Source organism: Mustela lutreola, chromosome X (assembly GCF_030435805.1).
Source record: "Mustela lutreola isolate mMusLut2 chromosome X, mMusLut2.pri, whole genome shotgun sequence".
In the NCBI taxonomy this organism is placed as follows: domain Eukaryota; kingdom Metazoa; phylum Chordata; class Mammalia; order Carnivora; family Mustelidae; genus Mustela; species Mustela lutreola.
This window is the reverse complement of record NC_081308.1, coordinates 48,463,033-48,487,994: the sequence shown is the minus strand read 5'-3', so window position 1 is coordinate 48,487,994 and position 24,962 is coordinate 48,463,033. Positions and strand designations below refer to the sequence as shown.

General features: G+C 40.6%; 1 long non-coding RNA gene across 1 annotated transcript; it reads right to left on the bottom strand.

The window, feature by feature from the left end:
* Window positions 1–1,450: 1,450 nt before the first annotated feature.
* LOC131821388 (uncharacterized) lies at window positions 1,451–23,670 on the bottom strand. The gene is made up of 2 exons (XR_009349892.1): window positions 23,163–23,670; window positions 1,451–12,413 (listed from the first exon to the last, which is right to left on the bottom strand). It is a non-coding gene; the product is annotated as an uncharacterized LOC131821388 (long non-coding RNA).
* Between the last annotated feature and the right edge of the window lie 1,292 nt (window positions 23,671–24,962).

Genomic DNA, 24,962 nt, shown 5'->3' with positions numbered 1-24,962 from the left:
AAGGACATGAAAGAGCTGCACTCCAAAATCTAAAATATTGATGAAAGGAAGTGAACATGATACAAACAAATGGAAATATATTCTATGCTGATGGGTTGAGAGAAAAAATATTGATAAAATGTCCATATTACCCAAAGCAATCTGCAGATTTAACGCATTCCTTACCAGGACTTAATAGAACTAGAAGAACCAATGCTAAAATTTGTATGGGAGCACAAAAGACACCAATAGTCAAAGGAATCATGAGCAAAAGAACAAAACAGGAAGTAACACTGAAAGACACCCCCCCCATCGTTAACTAAGTAACTGCTCTTTTGTTGTGTAAAAGTACCCCTCCTCCCCTTGCAATGAAAAGACCCTTCCCCCAGGGTTGAATTCAATGTAACTGCTCTTTTGCCTTTCTGTAACCGCTTGGCTTTTAGGGCATGACACTTGTCTCCTGTTTGAACAAGATACCCTCTCCTAATAGCCAGGGCATGGTCACGTAGGCAAGGGGGCTGCATGGTCCCATAGGTCACGTAGACAGGGGGCTGCATGGTCACATAGGTCACGTAGACAGGGGGCTGCATGGTCACGTAGACAGGATGCCTTTCTGCTGAGTGATGGGGTCAAGCTTCTCCTCTTTGTTTCCCCTTCCCGCCCTTGTTCTTCGCGCGTGGGGGTCTTCCAGGGCCAATCCACTAACACCAAGTATGCCTTTTTTCAAATGTTCAAATTGTCAGCCAATTGGCCCCATCCCATCCGGGACTTGTATGTACCTGTCTATAAAAATCCTGCACCACCCCAGCCTGGTGTGCTCAGCTAGCAGGAGCTGCTGACCACCCGCAGGCGCCTGTGCTACAATAAAGAACCTCTTGCTGTTTGCATCCTGTGGCAGTGTTGAATTCTTGGGTAAGGGGATCCGCGGGTCTTTCAACACAATTCCAGATTTCAAGATATACTACAAAACTGAGGCATCAAGTGAAGATGGTGGAAGAGTAGGGAACCCAAGTTTCATCTGGTCCCTTGAATTCAGCTAGATACCTATCAAATCATTCTGAACACCTGTGAATTCAACCTGAGATCTAAGAAAAGAATTGCTGCAATTCTACAAACAGAAAAGTGACCACTTTTTATAAGATAGGATGTGTGGAGAAGTGAATCTGAAGGGATATAGCAGAAGATAGACCATGGGAGGGAGCCTCTGTAAGCCAGCTACCGGAAAGTGATAGAGTAGCAGAGTACAAAATTAGAACTTTTAGAAGTCTGCCTCTGTGAGGAACGTTCCTTACTGAAAGGTGCCAGGCAAAGTGGGGCAGAATCCCAGGTAGTACAGTGTGGGTCCAGCATCCCCAGTGTCACAGAAAGAAAGTGAGTGCATGAGTGTGATGAAGTCCCAGAACCTAAGTCAGGTTCGGTGGGGTGAGGAGGTTCGGAGCCGACGATTAAAGAAAGAATTCTTAAGACGTCATTGGTGCAAAATGGTGGTTTATTAAAGCACGGGGACAGGGCCCGTGGGCAGGCAGAGATGCGGCCGCCCCGGGTTGTTAGGAGTGGTTGGTTATATACACAGGAGTTGGGTAAGTGAGGACAAAGGGGTGTTCAGAAGGGCTATTGGGGCAAAGAATACTATCAGGATATTGAAGGCTTAGTTGCTATCAAGTAAAGACAATTGGAAGTCTGGTGGAATGTTACATTCCTGCTATCAAGCATCCTTGTTAATGAGATTTAGGTTTAGATGAAATTTAACTTTATTTACTTTTCCTTCTACCTCCACCTCCTTTGGTTTTTCATGGAGGGGAGGGTGACATTAGGGCTTGAGGAACTGAGTTCTGTGTCTTTGGAAATTGGGCTATTGATAAGGTAACTTCTTTGTTGTAATCTCAAGGACATTTGCAAACCAAGGGAGACTCCTATCGTGCAGGATTGTGATCTCAGCAAGTTAACTATTTATCATTTTATGGCAGTCAGGGGTGCCTGAGCAATGCTACACCTATGGACGGGAGCGGATGAAGGGGGGGGTTGCAAGGCGCCAGCTCTTGCTTTGTCCTCAGCCAGCCTCCTGCTCCCTCATCATTCCCCCCTGAACAATTTTGACCCTTAAATCTTTAAGGTGGTTGAAGGTGGAAGGTCTCATTTTCTGTAACTTCTTCATGCTGAATAGGGGCGTAGAGCTGTCCCTACCTGCTCGGGTCAATATTGATCAAGGTAGGAACGTATAGGGGAGTTACAAAAGGTGGAGGCAGCTGAATCCAGCGCTGACAGTGAAGAGGCGTCCTCACGCGCGACAAGGATCGTCTGTCGTGGTGTAGTCATTGTAGCAATGGAGTCTCGGCACCAAGTAGAGAAACATGGAACAAAGCAACATATTAAGGTTAATAAGGTGATAAGAATGAGAAGCCCGAAAAGGAGATTAGGCCATAGTCCTCCTTCAAACCAGGAACTTAACCATTCACTGAGAGAGAGAGAAGGATCTTGTAGGGCCTTAATTTGGGTATTCATATCTTTTATTAGTCCTGTGACATTTTTGTGATAGTCTGGGATGTACACACAACATTCTGTTTTGATGATTGCACATGTGCCACCCTGGGCTGCTGTCAGGACATCTAAGGCCATCCTATTTTGTAGGACTGCCTTGCATATCTGTGACACTTCGGTATTAAGCTGGGAGATGCTATTTAGTGGATCATTGAGTGCCTTTGTAGTATATTTATTAAGCGCTTCTACATGCCACATGACATCCTCTAGTCCCGCAGATGGAACAAAAATGGATGCTAAGTGATCATACCATTTAAAAACAGATCGTGTCCATCTCTGTTTCAAGTTGGAGAGATTAGCTGGAGTTGTAATGGTTTTAGTAATGCGCCCATGGATCCAGGCAAATCCTAAAGTACAGCGACCTATCCACCCTGGAGGAAGCCAGGGCCACAGGTTGGTTCCACATATCCAGTGGGTTCCGTTTAGAGCTGGCCATCTAATGCCAGGTCGCCTTACCCAGTCAGTAGCAAAGCCAGTCAGTAGTCTGGAGTACTATTATCTGGGAACACATTTCTAGTGGTAGCCATCCCAGATATCGTGCATTATTTGCCCAAGTATCACTCGTATGATTCTTTTGTTCCCAGCATAAAACTGCCTTTTAACTGAGCTGTCCAATAGTGGGTGTGAACCACAAATATGTATCCCGGACCTGATATATGCCATCTTCAGTATAGCGATAAGGAGGGTTTTGTAACTTAGGCCCATATTTGATTAGGGAGTTAAGGCTTGACAGCAATCTCCTTTCCTTCCAAATAGCTCCATGGGCATGTAGTACCAGGAAAGCATATTTGGAGTCAGTATAAATGTTAATTCTTAGACTTTGGCAATTGCAAAGTGCTAGTGAGCACTATGGCACACCTAGCTTTTCTTATTCTTTCTATGAAAACTACTGTCATCAGAAAACCAACTGTCATTCATATTTTTAACAGGGGCATCTTAAATCTGGACAAATAGAGTAAGCAAGATCAATAACCTTTTTGCTCTATAGAGAAAGAAGTACAGTAGTCAGGTTCAGGCATACAGGTAACTAGGTTTAAAGTTTGACAAGTTTTAAGTATTATTTCTGGCTTATCTGTTAGTGTAGCCCAGTATTTAATAAGTCGGCCTCCATCATCCATTGGTGGTCTTTGGCTTCTAAGACAAATCTGGACCTGATGTGAAGTTATTACAGTCAGGGACTGTTCCATAGTGAGGTTTGAGGCTCTTTTATAGGAGGGCTGTTCCATGCTTAGCTAAAGCATCTGTTTGCAATTGCACCTCAACAGAGGTGGCCTCTAGGATAAATATGACTAAGGGATGAAACCAATAAGAAGACCTTTGAGTGGTCCAGCCTTAACAATATCCTGATTACAGAGGATCATTGTCAAGTGGGAGAAAACTTGTCAAGAGATAAGGGGAGCCCCCCATGAATCATCCAATCCACTCATAAAGAAAGTGGGGTCATCCATTATCTCCACAAGTCCATAGTTAATCCTATGGAGTGTGGTATGGTGGCTTTTAGGCAATTCCATTATCCCAGCCACACATAAGGTGTTAGTTAAGTTATACAATTGTAGGGGAATCAATCCCATTTTTTCAGTTGTTTAATCATGTGCCACGGGATTCTGCTAATATCCCCACAAAATAATAAGAGTGACTAAAGAAGCTATTGTGCAACTTCTCTGAAGTTTACCTCAAATTGTTTAGCTTAGGTACACAAACATTTAAAGACAATCAAATCTAGAATTTAACATCCATAAAGGTGTGTTACTAAAACAATTTTTCTCTCTAAAATAACCCTCATTTACAAAGATAGCCAAATCAGGACTAATTCACTTGTGACACAGGTCCAGTTTTAACAAACTTGGCCCATTATTTACATAATCTCAGCAAGAACAGCGAGTGTGATCAATAGATCTTTTAGAATCTGCTTTGCTGGAACTTCGTATAAGGAATCTCTAGGTTGAACTTTTAGTAGCCTCTCCGGGCCAGAAGCCAAGCCCTGTACTTGCCATCAGGCATGCCTGCAATACCTTTGGGCGAATCCCTCTTCCCGAGACTGCACCTACCAAGGAGTGACATTCTTTACTCACCTGGTGAGGCTGCTGGGAACTCTGTAAGCAAGGTATCAGGCCAACAGTCCCAAGGGGCTTTATGGCTCCAGGTTGCATAAAGTCAACCTTAGTTCCTTTAAACTGTCTGGTCATATCTGAGTCTTTTCAAATGTGACATCCCAGTCAAAGCCTTGGTAAAACAACCAGTTTCCAATGGTGTCCTGTTACAAGGAGAACAGATTCTTATTGAACTTATGCAAATGACTGATTGCCATGGAAGAAAGAATACTTAACTGAGACCTTTTGGTTTCAGAGGGTTCAGATAGAGAGAAAAGTTGATTGCTTTGAGCACTTTTACATCTCTGTAAGTTACAGATAACTTAAGGAAAAGTATCCCTAGTCTGGAAGAGCAAACATTAGAGAGAACCAGCAATGTTTAAAGTAAGACAAAACATTAAGAGACACAACACTATAATCTTTTAGTTCATTTAGTCCCATGTTACTAATTCTGGTGAATGCAGCTTTAGTTAGTTCTGGAAATTCTTACCCATTTCAGTTTTAGGATTTTCAAGTATATCAAATATCTGTATTTGTCCTGAAAGTCCTTTATAGGAATCTCCTTGAAGATAAAACTCATTTTACAAGAGAATTAAAACAATTATAAATGACAAAAACTCAGAATGGATATTGTTGGAGCTAAAGAGATATGGGAGTTTACAATTTAGCTGCAAGGAAATCAGGTTATTTCTGTGATACATAACATTTCCATAATTACAGTATCAAGCGATGATCTCTCAAAACGTTAAAACTTTAGGAAGTGCGTAGAATCTCTAGAATAGTTATAGCATTTTCCCAAATGTAACCCAAGGTTTATCATTGGTTCAGTAGTACTTCATGAGCAACTTCGCATACCAAGGAAAACCCTGAGTTAAAGAGATTTACAATTTAAATCTTGTCAATATTTGCTAAAATCTTAGAAAGTTTTAAAGCACATGCCTAAGTATAATTAGGGATGTTAAACACCTGATAAACAAAACATAGAAACTGGGTTTTCTGGACTGGCAAATAGAAAACTATTTACATTTTCTTAACAGCTGATCAATTGATCTAAGAAAACACTGTCCTTTTGAACAGAGGAAATTTCAGTCTTGTACCAATGTACCTTTAAAATCCATTCATTTCAATCTTAGTCCATTCTTGACCATAGCTAAAATTCCTTTTCTGAAGATTTCCCTTCACAAACCTTCTACAACTTTCCTTTGCATTCAGGTTTTGTCCCAAGCCATTTCCTTACAAACAACCATCTCATTTAGGACAAAATTACCTTCCTTTACTTTCAACAAAATGTATTCCCATTCCTTAAATCTTTCTTACATATCTCCTACTTTCCTACATACAGAGTTTCCCTTTATTTCCATCAGTCTTAGTTACACTAAGCAGAACTTTGTATTCTTAGAAACACCTTTAGTTATTAACCAATTGTGAACTGTTACAACAGAATTCTTCAGGTGGCAATTTATGAATCAGTTAAGTGGAAAACAAGTTTACCAGCAGATTTAAATACTCTTAGTTTCTTTGCAGTAAGAAGTCAAAAGCACAAACCTACAACCAGTAATTAACGACTTAGCATTTTATCCTCTTTGGTTAAGACCTAGATGTCCACAATTTAATTCCATTTGTCATCCAAGCAAAACTTTAAAACTTTCAGATTACCAAAGACTCTGAAAGCTACTTCAGCAATTACCCATTAAAACTTTGAGACAGACAATTAACCATCAGTTTAGTCATTTCTTTGCTAACAAATTTTAATAAATAACATGAGCTTATTTGACCTTCAATAAACTTTGATAGAATAAAAGTTTCACATTTAGCGCTGTAACTTCAAAGGCGCATCTTATCTTAATTAAACCAACAAACTTAACTTAGTTCCACCTGATTTACGTTCCACCTGGGCCCACTCCACTTTGAATGTTTACCTGAGACATGCGTTGGAAGATCTGGAGAGGGGGTGTTAGGTCCAGGGGGTGCTCTTCTTGCTCCTTGACAGTGGAGAGAGAAGGAGCTGTGGTGCATGATCTAGAGGCTAGTCATGCAGGCTGCACACACGTTGGTGCAGAAACAGGAGAAGGGGGAAACAGAAGAAACAAAGTGCTGCCAGGAGGCAGAGAAAGGATTCCCGGTTTTAGAGCTCATAAGCCCCAACAGAGGAGCAGACACCATGCTTTCCCACCAGCAAGGTGGGAGGGGTTAGGCAGTCCAAGTCAGGCCAGAGAACACAGGGAAACTTCCCCAAAACAAAGAGAGATTCGGCAGCTGCTTGGGAATATTCCTTATGGTCTCTGTCTCGAGTTAGACCAACCCCAGTTGGCTCCAGTTACAGCCATTAACACGGGAAGTGAGTGAGGGAGAAGCCCCCACATCTATTAGGAGAAACAGAAATAAGGTCAGAGTCCCCTTTGCTAGGGATGGCCCAGCAACCTGGGTTTACTAGAAGAAGGCTTATTTACGTAATTATCATTGAATATGTCAGGAGAAAGTTTACTAGCTGACTCATTTGGGCAAACACATTCCACAAAAGCCCCTTAGTCTGGGGTCCTGGTGTAGAGCAATGAAGGCCTAGGTATGAGCGGTGAAGGTATCCTAGGTCCATTTGCCCTGTTTCCTGCAGAGATCTAACTGATAGATCCCACTGAGGCCATGCAGTGTTACAGGAGCTCGGTCCTTTCCTAAGTTTTGCAATCCAAATTATTTCCAGTGGGTTAAAAGGCACCCCAAGGTAGAGTCCTTGGGAACTGAAGAAGCCTACTGAGGCCATGCTTCCGGAAAAGTAATGAAGGTCCATTACCAAATCCCCTGACTCCTGGGTGGCGTCCCACACAGGGTATGTCAGAGGTTTTAGGTGTCAAAAGCGACCTGAGGCGTCCCTCAAGATACGCTATTGATCACCATCCTGCCTTCCCCGAGAAGGCATTCCTGCCGTAAGAGGCCCTGGAGGGGTGCCGGCGTCCCTCCACTTCCCCATCGCATCCTAGGCTACAGATGGGTGCCTGGTGAATGGACTAGGAAATTGTGCCATGCCAAGCCATTGTCTATCCTGAAAACTGCATACTGTTTTGCCATATTAACCCATGGAAATACTAGAAAAGTTTGGCAAAAGGAAATTACCCAATTTCATAGCTTTAGGTGGTTTGCAGAAGACACTGACGAGAAACAGTAAAGATTGAAATTCATCTTGGTCTATGTGACATTCCAACACATGTGGTCCTTGCAGCCAACTTCCCTAGGAAACGGTCCCCGGTTGCGTTTTAATTCAATCGGGTACTGGTTTCGGCCGGCTCCCAGTGGAGGTCCTGCGGCCAGAAGTGGCTAGACCGGGCATGTGGAGGGGATCACATTAGATCAATCAGGAGGAAACCTCACACGGGAGTCTTAAGATTGGCAGCCGTCCTGGTGACTTAGGTGGCTGTCCCGTGCCCAAGAGAGACAACTTTCTATAAGAACAGGAATAAAGAGAAGCCATCACGTTTCTGGGTCTTATTGCCATTCCGGCCAGGGTACTAGCTTACAGCCAAAAGGCAGACGTTCTCCTCCCCATAGAGTAGCTATGGGCTAGAGGATTACAGCCTGAGCAATTGACATGCAAGTGTTCCAATAAGACCATACTCCTTGAAAAAGCCCTGGAATGAGAGTACAGGAAAAGGAGAGAAGGTACTCACCAATTTTGCACCGAAGCTCAGAGTCCAAATGTAAAGACTCACAATCCTCCTGGCTGGCTCGCCAAAAATGATGAAGTCCCAGAACCTAAGTCAGGTTCGGTGGGGTGAGGAGGTTCGGAGCCAACGACTAAAGAAAGAATTCTTAAGACGTCGTTGGTGCAAAATGGTGGTTTATTAAAGCACGGGGACAGGACCCGTGGGCAGGAAGAGCTGCTGCCCCGGGTTGTGAGGGTAGGCATGTTATATACCCCACGTTTGGGGAGAGGTGGTGAAGGGATGGGAGATTTCAACAGAGTTCTCACATGTTAGGGAGGGCCTACAAGGTGCCGGGGGGAGTACTTGCCCTTATGGCTTGATCAATGTCGTCTTTAGGTCAGGCACTAACATCAAGATAATTGGGGGATTCTTGGTGGGGTATTATGATCCGGCTATCATTCACATTCCCTTCTACCCCAGTCTCCTCCAGTTTATGGTGGGAGGGAGACATTAGGGCTTCAGGAACCGAGAGTTATTTGCCTCTGGAAATTTGTGCTATTGATAAGGTAACCTCCCTGTTTAGGTCTCTAGGACATCTTGTAGAGCAAGGGAGATTCCTGTTCTGCAGGATTGCGATCCCCGCAAGTTAACTATTTATCATTTTATGGTGGTCAGGGGTGCCTGAGGAATGCTACACATATGGAGGGGAGTGGGTAAAGAGGGGGTGCAAGGCGCCAGCTTTTGCTTTGTCCTCAGCCAGCCTCCTGCTCCCTCATCACTAGTATCTTTGATTTTTTACCTTATTTGGGAGTAAGTAATCAAGATGGGTATTTAGGGTGGGTTCTAATCTAATATGACTGGTATTCTTATAAAGAACTGGAAAACACCTTGTGAAGAGAGGGAGACCCACATACAGGGAGACAAACATGTAAAGACAGAGGCAGAAGTTAGAATTATGCTGTTGCAAACCAAAGAATGTCAGAAGCCAAAAAAAAAAAAAAAAAAAAAGAACCAGAAAGAATCTTCCCCTAGAGGTTTTTGAGGGAGCAGGGTCCTGCCAACACCTTAACTTCATACGTGTCACTTCTAGAACTATGAGGGAATGAGTGTTCTTTGTTTTAAGCCAACCACTTTATGGTGCTTTGTTACAGCAGCAAGAAACTAATATACCTAGCATTCATTTACATGTAGATGTATCTCTGAGTTTGTGTATATCAGGATGGCTATTTCTGAATGTATATATGTATCTCTTTTTGGGTACCTGTATACATAATCTATATATTGTTGGCCAGGAACATGTGAAAGGATGTGTATCTGTCAGGAAGTCTCAAAGTAGGTAGCTAATTCTTCTCAACTCATCAATTCATCCATTCATTCATTCACTCAACAAACATTTCCTAGACAATTTCTATGCACTAGGTACTAGGGGAAGACATGACTAAGACATCCTTAGACTGCTGAGTCTAGTGCTTTGAGAGCCCAAATGTAGAAATAACCTTTTATATACTTACTTCTGTTCAATACATCCTGTTATTTCTCTGGTCTTTTTCCCATTCAAAATAAGACATTTAAAATGTAAATAAGTAACTTATAATAAATAGTTATAACATCTGAATCTATTGCTTTCCTAATTTAGGTACTTGAAAACAGCATAATGTGTCACTTAAAGGCAAGGGCTCTGGTGTCAGATCTGAGTTCAAATCCCAGATGCCAAATGCTAGCAGTGTAACTGTTTATTTAGTTAATTTCTCTGATTCTTGATTTCCCCATTTGTAAAAAAAAAAAAAATAGGGAGGGGAATATAATATAATATATATTTATGTTATATAAATATAATATTTATACTGGGCTAACACAGTACCAGGCACTCAGAAGCAAGTTCCCTTCTGCCCTTTGAATATGCAAGAAGAAGCTGTTTTGCTTGAATACTTTTGCCACAATAAGAGTACATTTCTTCCAGTTGGCAGAATGGTGCATGGGTCATAAGATCTGAAATACAAATTTGAGATTCCCAAGGTCACTCTCTGTTTAAGCCTACCCAGTTTATGAGGATGCTATTTCCTAGTTTATTTTGAATCAAAACAGGACAAATTTAACATACCATCCCAAATCTACATTTAAAGACAATACAGCCAAAGAATGTATTGCATGGAGCACTGGGTCTTACATGCAAACAATGAATAATGGAACACTACATCAAAAACCAAAGATATACTACTATATAGTAACTAACATAACATAATAAAATAAAAATTAAAAAAATTAAAAACTTTGAAAAAAAGTTGAAGTTACCATTACTAACTCTTAGCTACTGATGGCTACTATTATGCCCATAGCATAGCTGCAAAGGAAAACTGCAACTGTGTAGATTCCAGTGATGCTTAGAGAGTCTTCCCCTGCAAGTTCTCAACTGTCCTAGAGTCTCTAACCATCAAATTACATCAAGAAATCTATTAACCTCAAGGCATCCTGAGTTGTAGGGTCTGGTAAAACAGTTTGAAGGGTTGTTCCATGGAAAGCTTTGAGTTCCATACTTCACATACTCAGTAAATTGACATTGTCCCCACCCCACATTGGAGATGGAGGACCTCAATCCTCTCCATACAGCTGGTATGCTTCAGGCCTTGAAGTAAGAGAATACGTTGACTTCATTTACCTCTCACTCACTAACAACTCTGAACATCATTTTCAATTATCTAAATCAGACTCACTGCTCCCTTTTGAATGAATAAAAACTCTATTAATGTGGGAATCTATTGCCTCAGAGCTCATCAAAGCTTTCATGTGCTACCTATGAAACATTTCCAGCCAAAACAACTTTAAACTATTTTCAAGGAAATTTAAAAATATAGTAATATTTCAGCAAAACAATGCTGTAGTCAGATCAGACAAAAAAGCACCATGGAGATTCCCATAGTTTGAGGTGATGTAGAGAAAGCAATTCAACATCAAGGAATTGCTTCAAGAAACAACTGCTGAGGTGTAGGATATAAATACAGCATGGGAAGCAAGAGCTAGGTTTAAGACTAGACTCTACCACTTACTAGTTATACAACTCTGAGAAAATCACATAACATTTTTAAGCCTCAATTTCTAAATCTGTTAAACCAAACCAAAACAAACAACAACAACAACAACAAAACATTAGTTTCACTTACTTGTAGAGCATATGGAATAAGACCGAGGACACTAGGAGAAGGAATGGAAAGTGAATTGGGATAAATCGGAGGGGAAGATGAAACATGAGAGACTGTGGACTCTGAGAAACAAACTGAGGGTTTTGGAAGGGAGGGGCATAGAGGTATAGGTGAGCCTCCTGGTGAGTATTAAAGAAGGCACGGCATGTATTGCATGGAGCACTAGGTGTGATGTATAAACTGAATTTTGGAACACTGAAAAAAATTAATTAAAAGAAAGCATTGGGATTAATAAACTTTGATATTCTTTAGATTTTTCCTACACAATATGTTATCCATCCAGAAGTATCTGCACACCCAGAAACTTGTTAGAAATGTAGAATCTCCTCAGGTCCCACCCCCAACTTTCTGACTCAAAATCCGAATTGTAAGAAAATCTGCAGGTGATTTATATACAGTAAAGTTTGAGCAGTGCTGACCTAGGTGAAGTAGAAGAGAAATGAGGGAATTTATATAATTTCATCAGGAAATCAGGAGGCCACAATTGGTGGTAGGTATGAATGGGGGCTTAGGAAGTATAGAAAAGTCTTGGATCTATTACTATAGGTTGGATGAGAGAATGGTGAAGCAGCCAAGATCTCTCCTCAGAGATGAAAAAGTCTGTATTTACAGTGAGCCTAATCCAAGTATGTATGTATGTATGTATATATGTATTTTGAGTATAATTGACACACAATATGTTATATTAGTTTTAGGTGTACAACCTAGTGAATTGACAGGTTTATAAATTATTGTACTTTTTTTTAAGGGAGAAGGAATGAGAGCAGATAGTGATTATACAAGTACTAACACTTACTGACTGAACATTATATGTTAGGTACATTTTATGTGTTATATAACCATCATAACAATTTTACTACATAGGTATTGACAAGAATTTAGAACAGTGTTTTGCATATAGAAATTGCTCAAAAAAATGTTACCTGCTATTGTCATTTGCAATAAATGCTGTCTTGATCTGCCAACCGAAGGAGCTAGAGGAAGGAGAGGGAAGATCCAAAGTAAGAGACCTACTTTATTCATTTTATTGAAACATCACAGAGGGAATGTGAAAGCAAACTAATGTTTGCCCAGATTTCAAATGCTTTAAGTAAAATTCTTCTTTCTAGGAAGTTGTCTGGCTTTGGTTCTGAGTTCTTCCCACCTCACTCTGAACAGTAAAGACTCTAACCTGGAAATAAATGACTCTCAGCTTGAGGAAGATAGGATAATTCTATTTATAAAAGGCAAAGAAAATCCCAAGAAAGTGCAGCAGGACCTGTACAGAGATATTGGATTCCTTTGAAAGTAATCCATCCCAGGATCTTGAGAAAAGTTTCATCCAGGACAATTATTTTGGTACTTTTGGGAGGGGGGGAAGCTTCCCTCTCAATGCCTACTAGGACTAGCAATCCGTGCACCCCGAAGCTCTGGGCTGAAAGTGGAATCCTTCAATACCAACTGCCACTTTGGTCAGCAGTATCAGGAAAAGAAATTTAAAGCCACTGGGGAAAAAAAATCATCGAAACATGAAGTGTCCCAAGCCTCACCTGAGGACCACAAAATGTGGAAAGTTCCTGTGATTCAAGGGAATCCAAGAAAGGAGAACACAGTAAATCGCTGTCATCCTGTCTAATTCTAAAGCACAGTCATTACATTTGTGAATGAAACTTTTGCTACTTCTCTAGTACTAGACATATTATCAGCTGCTTTACTTTAGACTGCCCCCTTTTTCATACAGGACTGTTAACTCTTTAAGAATGCACTCACTAGGCTGCATTAACTGGCTTTTAGGCCATTATATAATAATTGATTAGGTGATTTTTAAGCTCCTGGAGGAAGAAAATCCTGTGAGATCCAAAGTGCCAAAAAAAAAAAAAAAAGAAAAGAAAAGAAAAAGAAAAGGAATGGTGTTCTGGCCATTTTGACCTCAAACTGCTTTGCAAAGTAATAGGAAGAGATTTATCACAAGAAAGGACCAGGCCACTAGGGATGCACTGAACCCTGCAAACTCCCCAAATAACTGGACTTAACCTGGCAAGCAGATCAGATAGGTCAGGCTTACAGTACATTGACAGACCTCCAAGAGAATGCAGAAATCTACCACAAAATCAGTAAGGCCAAAATAATGTTTGGTACAGGGGGAAAATTTGGAAGGGTCTCATCCACATGTAATGATCCCCTTATAACTCCGCTCTGAGAACCCAGATATGGAACCTCAACTCTATGGTCAAATAATCTTTGACAAAGCAGGAAAAAATATCCAGTGGAAAAAAGACAGTCTCTTCAATAAATGGTGCCTGGAAAAATTGGACAGCTATATACAGAAGAATGAAACACAACCATTCTCTTACACCATACACAAAGATAAACTCAAAATGGATGAAAGACCTCGATGTGAGATAGGAATCCATCAAATCCGAGAGAAGAACATAGGCAGTAACCTCTTTGACATCAGCCATAGCAACTTTTTCAAGACATGTCTCCAAAGGCAAAGGAAACAAAAGTGAAAATGAACTTTGGGGACTTCAGCAAGATCAAAAGATTCTGCACAGCAAAGGAAACAGGAGGCAACCCATGGAATGGGTGTTGTGCACAAACGATGAATCTTGGAACACTGCATCAAAAATTAATGATGATAGTCATCATAACATAACACATTAAAAAAAGAAAATAATAATAACTCCTCTCTGATTTAAAAAGGTGTGCTTATATTGCCTGACCCTAGCCTCCTCATAAGAGCTGAATTCTTTATACCAGGCAAACTGACTCAAACCAGGTGTATCAGTGCTCAGTTTTCTACGCCTTGGGAATTGGAACTAAGAGAGCTAGCCATTGCCTTCCCATATGACCAAACTGTAACATATGAACTCAGGAGATGAAGAATCTATGTCTTGCCCACTGTGTGTTTTAATCTGCTAGGAGAGAAGAAACAATCAGATATGAAGAGGGAAGTAAATATGAGACACATAAAGAAAACCAATTAATGTTCCTAAGAACTCCCCATTTGCAAAACCAGTTCATTCCCAAGATACAGTGACATTTTTCTTGCATTAAAACTAGCTCCAGGGACGCCTGGGTGGCTCAGTTGGTTAAGCGGCTGCCTTCAGCTCAGGTCATGATCCCAGCGTCCTGGGATCGAGTCCCACATCGGGCTCCTTGCTTGGCAGGGAGCCTGCTTCTCCCTCTGCCTCTGCCTGCCATTCTGTCTGCCTGTGCCTGCTCTCTCCCCTCTCTCTCTCTGATAAATAAATAAAAAAAAGAAAAAGAAAAAAAAAATCCTGTTTAAAACTAGCTCCAGATGGGTCTTATCCTTTGCAACCAAAGAAAAGAAATGAATAGACAACATGCCTAAATGGGTAGATGCTGCTCAGTTCCTGGTAACTGTCAACATGCAGCAGGATAGGCCTAGTAATGCCATACATTTAAAGTTTTTCAAGAAAGCTGCTCACCTATATTTAACACAAAATCTTCTACATTTTATACACTGATAATGAAATCAAATTTGGGGAAAAAGATAAAGTATATCTGAGACCCGAATATGGTTTTTGGGCCTTTAAATTGTGACCTCAGTCAGCAAGCTACCTGCTTTACTTCTTGTTTTCTTACTTCTTTGGGTTTCCACCTGTTACTGTCTTTTTCATATGCATCCATATCTGCAGGGCATTATACTGCTAGCAGGGTCCAGAGTTAGTGACCCATTTGGATCTATTTCCTTCTTGGTCTTGCTGACCATGATTAAAACCATGGATTTGGAGGCAAGGTACCCGGGTCCAAATTCCAAGTTCTACTAATTATTAGCAGAGTTTCCCCAGTTTCCTTATAGGCATGGTCATAGGTCTGGTGTGCTGTAATTTCTCCATTTATCACATGGATATAATAAATCCAGTGTTTAGAGTAGTACCTGTCACATTTATTATTGGTGGTGTTGCTTTATCATTACTTATTATTAAATATTGCTTGATTAGCTGAATAGTAGCCATTTTTACCACTGTGGGCTCCCAGAAAGTAATAGGTCTCACAATTTATCACTGATCTGCAATGACTCTTAGAGCTCAATGAATGCTCATGTTTGTGTCTACTTTCTAGCACCAATAATTCTGATGGCCTATACTGACTGACCCTCAATGTCAAATATGACTCTAGTTTCTCTGCAGCACTGCAAGCAGCTATTTATACAATCCCTAATGTTTTGAATAATGAAGAATGAATATGGGGGGAAATGCTCCTAATTCTTTTCTTTTCTTTTATTAGAGAGAGAGCACAAGCAGGAGGAGGGGCAGAGGGAGAGGGAGAAGCAGACTCCCTGCTAAGCAAGGAGCCCCGACAGGAGGCTTGATCCCAGGGCCCCAGGATCATGACCTGAGCTGAAGGCAGATGCTTAAGTGACTGAGCCACCCAGATGCTTGGATTCTGTCTACCTCTTCAGTCTTTTTTCCTGCCACTGGTCCAGAATTTCCTTATGTTTCAGCCATAATGAAACATTCACTATTTTCTAAAGACACCATCTCTCTGGAAGCTCCATGCATTTACATATGAAATTCCTTCAATCTACAATGTCTCCTTTCTTTACTTTCCTACCTTGAAAAATCCTATTTATACTTTATGATTCAAACATCACCTTCTCCAGCAAGTCTTCTCTTACCGCTTCACCCCAGTTACCCCTCATCTTTCCTGTTCATGTTAATAATTTGCTTATTTGTCGGTTTCCCAATTTCTCTTTCCTTGAGTTTATTCAAATATCTTCTGACTTAAGCGTCTTTATTTACAAAATGGGAATAACCCTTTTGTGAGTTTAAATGAGAAGTATGTAAAGGGCTTAGCACAGTCCTTAGCATATAGGAAGTGATCAACAAACACTGGATGTTAGCTAGAACTTTCTCTCTCTCTTTCTCCCATGTGAGCTCCAGGGTAAGGCTAAAGTCTTGCATTTTTGTATTTCTAAACTGTAGCACAGAGTTAGCCAAATAGAGGATTCTCAGGGTATGCATGCTGAATGAGTAAATGAGATGAATGAATGAATGTTGTTTCTCCCTTTCAAAATCATCTGCTTTATATAAGTGGAAATGGTTAATATAGAGAGCCAGGTTTAAGTAAGTCAAAGCTGCAGATCACATTCTGCTAGAGCAAAGAAGACCAAAAGAAAAAAAAAAAAGCACTCTTAACATTTTAATACATTTTCTACTCTACTACCACCCCATCACTGACCAGAAAAAGTGCCCACAGCTCAGGGAGCTATTAGAAAGACCAGTTTTCCAAGAAACAAAATACTGGCCATCTCAGCATCAGGTGACACTAGCTATATAATAACATTCTTTGAGACTTAGGTGTTTCCCTGAGACTCTGTGGAGAAAGAATATTGACATTACTACTTCTCCAGCAGCTGCTATTGTCTTACCTATATTATCATCACTGGCAGAGTTTGCTAGCCTTATCCCTTCCTTAACCCTACCTCATCCTCCTTTATCCCACATTATGTAGATGTTCATTACCTGCCTTTGGTTATATGGTTTTTCCTGCTTAAAATATCCTTTCTTGTCTATTCAGGCAATTCAAACCCTACCTACAATTCAAGGTGCAGTTAGGCTCCACAGAGAAAATAACACTTGATTTGAATATCATGATATGAATAGGAGCTTACCAAAGAGAAGAATGGAGTAGAAGGAAAGGTGGAGGTGGGGTAGTTCATGTTGTAAGAGGAAGAAGGACATTTTTGGAAATTATTTTTTTCAAGATATTATTTATTTATTTGACAGAGAGAGATCACAAGTAGGCAGAGAGGCAGGCAGAGAGAGAGAGAGAGAGAGAGAGAGAGAGAGAAGCAGACTCCCTGCTGAGCAGAGAGCCCAAAGCAGGGCTCAATCCCAGGACCCTGAGATCATGACCTGAGCCAAAGGCTGAGGGTTAACCCACTGAGCCACCCAGGCACCCACATTTCTGGAAATTCTAATAGCATAAATGAAGCAGTGTGTTTGTGAAAGACCATGTTATGTTCAAGAAGTAGCAGTATGTTTAATGTGGCTCCTGTGATGAGGAATTCATAGGCAATAAACAGGAACAGTGGCTGATGACAAACTGAAACATCTTACTAAAAGGCAGGGATTTAATCCTATAAGTGATGGGGAATCTTTGAAGGATTCTGAGCATATGACTGGTAAGATAAAAACTATATTTTTAGAAACATCCTAATATATAGACCAGGGTCCTTATTAGGTTGCTAGGAATGGCACAACAAAGTACTAAAAACTGGGTAGCTTAAACAGAAATTTGCTGTCATGGTTCTGGTGGCTAGAGGTCTAAAACCAAGGGGTCAACAGGGTTAATTCCTTCTGAAGGCTATGAGGGAAGAATCTGTTCTAGGTCTCTCTCTTTAATTTGTAGACGGCTTTCTCCCTATACTTCTCATATCATCTTCCCTCTACTGTGAGTATTTCTTTGTATACAAATTTCCTCTTTTTATAAAGACAACAGTCATACTGGATCAAGGTCTGTCCTAATGACCTTATTTTAACTTGATTACCTCTGTAAATACCCGTTCCCCAAATACAGTCTCATTCTGTGGTATTGGGAATTAAAATTGAAAAATATTTTGAGGGATGTAATTTCATCTATAACAAAAGCCATAGAGAATAGAGGCAGATAAAATGACAATAAAAAAGCTATTTTAATAGGCCAGATCATACATGTTGAAAAACTAAGTAAAGGCACTACAAGTTGGGGTGGAGAACATACCAAGATCCAAGAAGCAGAATCTGGAAGGTGAAGAGAAGAAAGAATAGTAGATGACTCAAGACTTCATTGTTTGGTTGATTATGTGACTGACAGAGATAGAAATAGGATATAGAAATAGGATAGGATATATAAACCTTCATATATATATGAAGGGTTTGATGATGAACTCAGTTTTAGACATACGAAGGATGAGGTGTCAAGATGTCCACTTAACAGATAAATGGGTAGGTCCAGTCTCAGAAAAAACATTTAGCTTGGAGATGCAATTTATCACACAGGCCATCATCAGCATATAAATGACAGTTGAAACTCTTAAGTGGATGAGATTATGCACACACATAAAAGGTTATAGAATGGCTAGAGAAGAGAAAGAAAACAACAGTCAGAGAAGTAGAAATCCAAGATAGATTATTGTCATGGAAGACAAGGAAGGGAAGGTTTTAAAGAATGATGAAATGCACAACTTCTTCAAATGTACTAGAGTCAACTATGTTGAAAACCTAAAAGAAGAGAAAGCAATGGACATGACAATTAGGAGACCTTCAGGTAAATTTAGCAAGAGCAATTTCAGTAATGATTTAAGTAGAAACTGAAGAAAAATGGAATAGTAATTTGAGTGAGTGTTGCTAAAGAAAGACTGATTTAGACCAGGGAAAAAATGTGTTTGCAAGCTGAAGAAGACAAGGCAGTATAGCACAATAGTCAGAGCATAGACTTTGTAGAACTTGGGTTCAGATCTCAGCTCCACCACTTACTATATGTGTAAACTTGGGCAAGTTGCTTGACTTTTCTGTGTCCCAATTTCTCTAACTGAAAAATGGGGAAAATAATACTACTTACTTCATAAACTTGTTATGGGCTTTATATAAACTGCTACACATTAAAGTGTTGAATAGAGGGCCTGGCACAGAGAGGATCCTCAATAAATAGGTGGGGATAGTTGGATGGGTGGTAGAACTAAAGAAGAAAAATAAATCAAGGAAGATGGGAGAGAAAGAAGCTGATGGAACAACTTCTCAGAAGGTATAGAAGAGAATGGTTCCTCTTCCACTTGGGTATAGCACTTTACTTTTCATTACTTTTTTTAGGGCCTTAGTTTCTTCATCTGTAAAATGGGAATGGTAATAGTGCCTATCATACTTATTATGAAAATTAAATGAAATCATACATGAAACACACTTCCCCACTGGAAAGAACTTGGGAAGAAGGATAGTGAATAACCTAGGAGAACTCATATGTGCCAACAACACTAAAAGCTTAGAAATTTTCCAAGTCAATAATTTTCACCATTTCATAATAGGATAAACTAGTACTATAAAATCTTATGATGTTTTCATTAAAAGTTTAAGCATTATTCAAGTGCTAATAAATTTATTATTGTTTTTATTAAAGTACATGGAAAAGACTTTTAGTATTTAAGTAGTTTCAAATGTGCTTGAAACTATTTTCAGATACTTCTGTTATAAAACAATGGTTAGTATGAAATTAAATTGCATTAGGTGACATAAATTCAGCAATAAGCTTTCTAAGGTTTTTTTAAAGGAGCATTATACCCAAAGCATTAAAACATAAATCATTTTGTGTTAAGATGAAAATCCATCCTCCTTACTAGAGTAGAATTTTATTTTATTTTTAAGATTTTATTTATTTATTTTACAGACAGAGATCACAAGTAGGCAGAGAGGCAGGTGGGGGTGGGCAGGCTCCCAGCTGAGCAGAGAGCCCCGGGGCTCCATCCCAGGACCCTGGGATCATGACCTGAGCTGAAGGCAGAGGCTTTAACCCACTGAGCCACCCAGACACACAGAATTTTAGATAATGTAATTGCTAATTATTTATTTTCTTTAAAAATAGCTTCCTGGGATGCCTGGGTGGCTCAGTCAGTTAAGCAGTTGGCTTCAGCTCAGGTCATTATCTCAGGGTCCTGAGATGGAGCCCCACATAGGGCTCCCTGCTCTTTAGGGAGTCTGCTTCTCCCTCTCCCTCTGCTGCTCCCCCTGCTTGTGCTCTCTCACTCATGCGCTCTCTCTCTCTCTCTATCTCAAATAAATAAATAAATAATTAAAATATTTTTTTAAATGGCTTCCTAAATCAGATAAAAGTCAATGCCTTTACAAGGTCCTGTAAAATCTGACCCTCTCTGTGTTTCTGTCTCTCTAACCTCATGTCCTACCACTTTCCTCTCCATTCCAGTGACATGGGCCTTCTTGCTATTTCTTGAACACAGCAAGACTTTGCAAATTCTATTTCCTCTGTCTAGAACACTCTTTGCTCAGGTATTCTCATGGCTGATTCTCTCACTTCATTCAGATATATTCATAAATATCACCATATAAAAGAAGCTTTTGTTGACTGCTTTATATCAAAGAGCTTTCCCCAACTCCAGGTGCTTTATATCCATCCTTTCTCCTACCATATCCCAGTACAACAAAGACCTTTATTGTTTGTCTTTCGCCTTCACCTACACACCCTCTTTAGAATATAATCTCCAAGAGTGCAGAGCTTTGTTTTGTTTACTGCTATATATCCCCAGAGTTTTGTGCACTGATGGTACTCAGTAAATTCTCAGTATTTGTTGAAATTAATTAATTAATTAATATCACAACACAATGTATTTTTGTGTTGATATCTTTGTCTATCACAGCTCCCTATCCCTGAAGCTTGAGCAACAACTAGGAAGGAACTCAGACCAAAGTAAATGTAGAGAAAAAGTGTTTGAGTCTAGCCTAGCCCCCAGATCCATGCATTTATTCCAGAAGAGGAGTTGGGAGTCGAAAATCCTGTTTGTAAAATACAGAGAAAAGAGAGCATGAAAAGTGAATGTAATTATCTCTCTTAAAACTCTTTTGCCTCCACATAGACAGAAGTTCTCCACAAACCGAAGAAGCAGAACAAATGACACCAAACAAATTAAATTGCTCTGGAGAAGACACTTGAAGCCCTTGGAGAAGTATTTCTATTGCTTGCCTGTAGTACTTGTTGGTGGGTTGACAAAACTTTCATTATCCTAGGAAGAGAATAGCCATATTTCAGGAATGATATTTTATGACAGCTAAGAACTGCCTAGTTCCCATATCCTGCAACTGGAAACTCAACCAAAGAAAAACAAACCAATATTAACACAAAGTGACAATCAAATGTTAAAAAGGAAGTACAACAGTTCTTAACATATTTCATGCATACCAAATGTAGGAAACTGGCTATGGAATCAACACATAGTTCCATCTCTACCTTCCATGCAAGGATGTTGATAGTAGACTTCAGTGGGTATGACATGTACAAGTGGCTCTTGACCCTGGGACAAGACTGTATTCCCACTGATGAAAGTTACTAGGAGAGTTCCAGCTTAATTCATGTTTCTTGTGTTTTAAGTAAGCCATAGGCCAGGGACTTTAGGGAGAAAGAATCCAGTGGGCTCAACAATACTAGCTATTCAGAATAAGGTCGTTTTGAGGTTTTGAAAACCAATTGAGGAAAAAGGGCATGGAATAATGTGCTTTAGCTAAATGTTGCCTAGAAACCTAGAACTGATACTTGCCGTTGGTGGGAATTAACACTAGGGATGCAATAAAACCTAGCACATTAAAGAAGAGAGGGGTTCTGTGCCTTGCATTTAATACCAGTGACAGCTGAACTGGTAAATTGCAGAGTACTGGGAGCCATGGCATTCCACTGACCAAACAGAAACTTTAAGGATGAAATGCAAGCCCTAAAATCTAAACAACATGTTTTCATTTCTTTGAACTATGGGATATCATAAGACTCCATCCAGTCCTGCTACTTTCCCTAAGCAGAAATGTGAGAGAGGCAAACATGGAAGATATGTCACTGGTCTGTATGAGGCTTTCTAACAAATCACCATACAAGTTATTCTATTTAACAGCAGAAGGGAGATGGTGAAGCCCTCTTCCCCAACACAATCTTCCTTGACTGGACATGAAAATGGTAATGACAGATTACCCAAGGTAGCCTTAACTTCCCTATTGAAGTATCCAGCCTCTCTCTCTTTGCATATTATTTTGACTTGAGTTCCTGTCTTTTCCAGCTGGATCTCCCAGTTACTTGGGCTTGGACATATTGATGTCTATTACTAAAGGAAAGACAATAAATGTGAACCATTGGATCTTTAACATGACAGATACTTGGTAAATGTTGGAATCAAATTCAACATTAATTTCTATATCCTAGGAAGAAAACCTGGCCACCAATCTGTTAAGAAAGGAGTCAGTAAAACCATTCTACATGGTCTTGACATATAGACACCACTCAGCAGCAGGAACAGCCACAGGCAATAAATTTGGCATTGAATAAATATTTGTAGAATGAATAAATTTTTTCAAGACATCTGCACAGCCATGTAACCTCTCAGGAAACAGAATATTTGCCTTCAGCTAAAACTGCAGATCCAATTGACTCTGCAGCTAACTAATGTGCAACTTGGCAACATTACCCAAGGTGTACCTCCTAAGAATAAACTGAGCATTAGAACCACCTCTGGAGGCTAGTGTGAGAAAGAAAAAGCTGTTCTCGCCACACAAATTCCCCTAAGACATGTAGTGACATAGTAAGGTGAGTAAATGCCATCCTTCTCCAAATTGAATTTCCAGTAGAGATTTCCTACAGTGCAAGTGGTGCATTGTCCCTTTAAGAAGCCAGGCAAGATGGAGCCCTCCCAGCTTGCGGCAAGAGGCTTTAAGTAATATGATAGGGATGCTGCAGCGTGACACAAAGAAAATGCCTGGAGTGGGTAAATCGAGGCTCTAATGACCGAAGGAGAAATCAAGGTTTTATTAAACTGTTAGCGCCTATCCCGTGGGTGACAGTTCCCCTAGGCCGCAAGGCACCACCCCTCCTCCCCTCCCCTCCCCTAACCCCAACCCACTCTGCTCCACCCTCTGGATCCTCCTTGAAAGTCTCCCGTAAGAAGGCTCCTTCACAACACAGCGGGAGACCCCAGTGAGGCTGGCAAAAGTAAGGAGAGGGAGTGGGTAGGAAAAACAAAAGGGACTTACTTTGGGATTCTGCACCTCCGAAGGCATCTTCTGCTCCCCGCCGTGGGCCAGGGCTGATGGGGCGGGATCGGGGTTGAGCTGGTGCACTCAGAGTCCTCACTTCCTAGCACCACAAACCTCGGTCAGTGGAGAGTTAGGGAGAATGGGCACCGACTAGGGCCGGTGTTTACTCGATTTTAATTATCTCAAAAGGAGACAGAAGGGTTTGAGAGAGTCTACCGGGGGACACGAGTGGAGGGGAGCTCTAAAAATCCTCCTTTTTTTTTTTTTTTTTTTTTTTTTTTTTTTTTTTGGCTAGGTTCCCGCCCGACATTAGCAACGTCAGGGGCAATGGTTTTCTCTTTCCTTCCTTTTAGTTTCTCCCAGCTGCCAGTTCTAAACCCCACCCAGCGGCTCCACCCCATCCACTGCTACACATTCTGTCAATCACCAGCCCCTTTAAAGCTGCATCGCACAACTTGGGTTTTTGTCTCTATTTGGCGGACACAGAATCACTGGGCTTCTTGCCTTTCCAACATCACCTCTGATCTTTCTGCTGAGTTTATGAAGCTGAGGTTAGTTGCTAGTAGCTGCTTCCCCTCCCCCTCTGCCTCAAGCTTGCGCAGTAGGCTCCACCCAAACTTCTTCTGGGCTACCATAGGATACCCCATCTCTCTCTTTTTTTAAAATTTATTTTTATTTATTTATTTTTAATTTATTTTTTAAAATATTTATTTATTTTCAGCATAACAGTATTCATTGTTTTTGCATCACACCCAGTGCTCCATGCAATTCGTGCCCTCTCTAATACCCACCACCTGGTTCCCCCAACCTCCCCCCCCACCCCCTACCCCCCCCAACCCTTCAAAACCTTCAGATTGTTTTTCAGAGTCCATAGTCTCTCATGGTTCACCTCCCCTTCCAATTTCCTCCAACTCCCTTCTCTCTAACTCCCCTTGTCCTCCATGCTATTTGTTATGGTCCACAAAGAAGTGAAACCATATGATAATTGACTCTCTCTGCTTGACTTATTTCACTCAGCATAATCTCTTCCAGTCCCTTCCATGTTGCTACAAAAGTTGGGTATTCATCCTTTCTGATGGAGGCAACGGACAAATGGATAAGGAAGATGTGGTCCATATACACTGTGGAGTATTATACCCCATCTCTTTGTAGTAAAAATGGTTCCTTAGGCTGCCAAATCCCCCAAGAAAGTTATTGCAGCGCCCTCATTGGTTCTGCCTACTTCCATACAGTTTCTGGACTGAAGTCCCTACAACACATCTGCTGTCCCTTGGGCCTCTCCCTTTTGCCTGTCCCAGTGTGCTCAGTCTTTTCTATCTCTCATCTGTGTAAGTCACCACGTTTCTCACTAGAATTGGGAAAGAGGGTGGAGGAAATGTGTTTTGTGCCTCTAACTCATACAGAGCCACAGTACCACACTGCTGCCTCGCTCCATAACTAGGCCGCTCAAAATCAGAGGGCCCTAAAATCCCATCCACAGGTATTATTGGAACTCCAGAATGAACCATCAGAAATCATATTTAAAGCCATTCTCCATCCTAGTTAATGGCAACACTCAGATCAAAAATCTTGAAGCCATCCTTCACTCCTCTTTTTCTCTCATACTACACATTCAATTATTCAAGAAATCCTTTTGGCTCTATTTTAAAAATGTGTCCAGAATCTGACCAGTTCTCATGATTTCCACCAAGCTACCACTAACTCTAGACCCAGTTCCTGCCTACATCTTTGACTTGATTTGTTAAAGCGTATTCACTCTCCTCTAGCCATACTGATCTTTTTATCCCAGTATTCAAA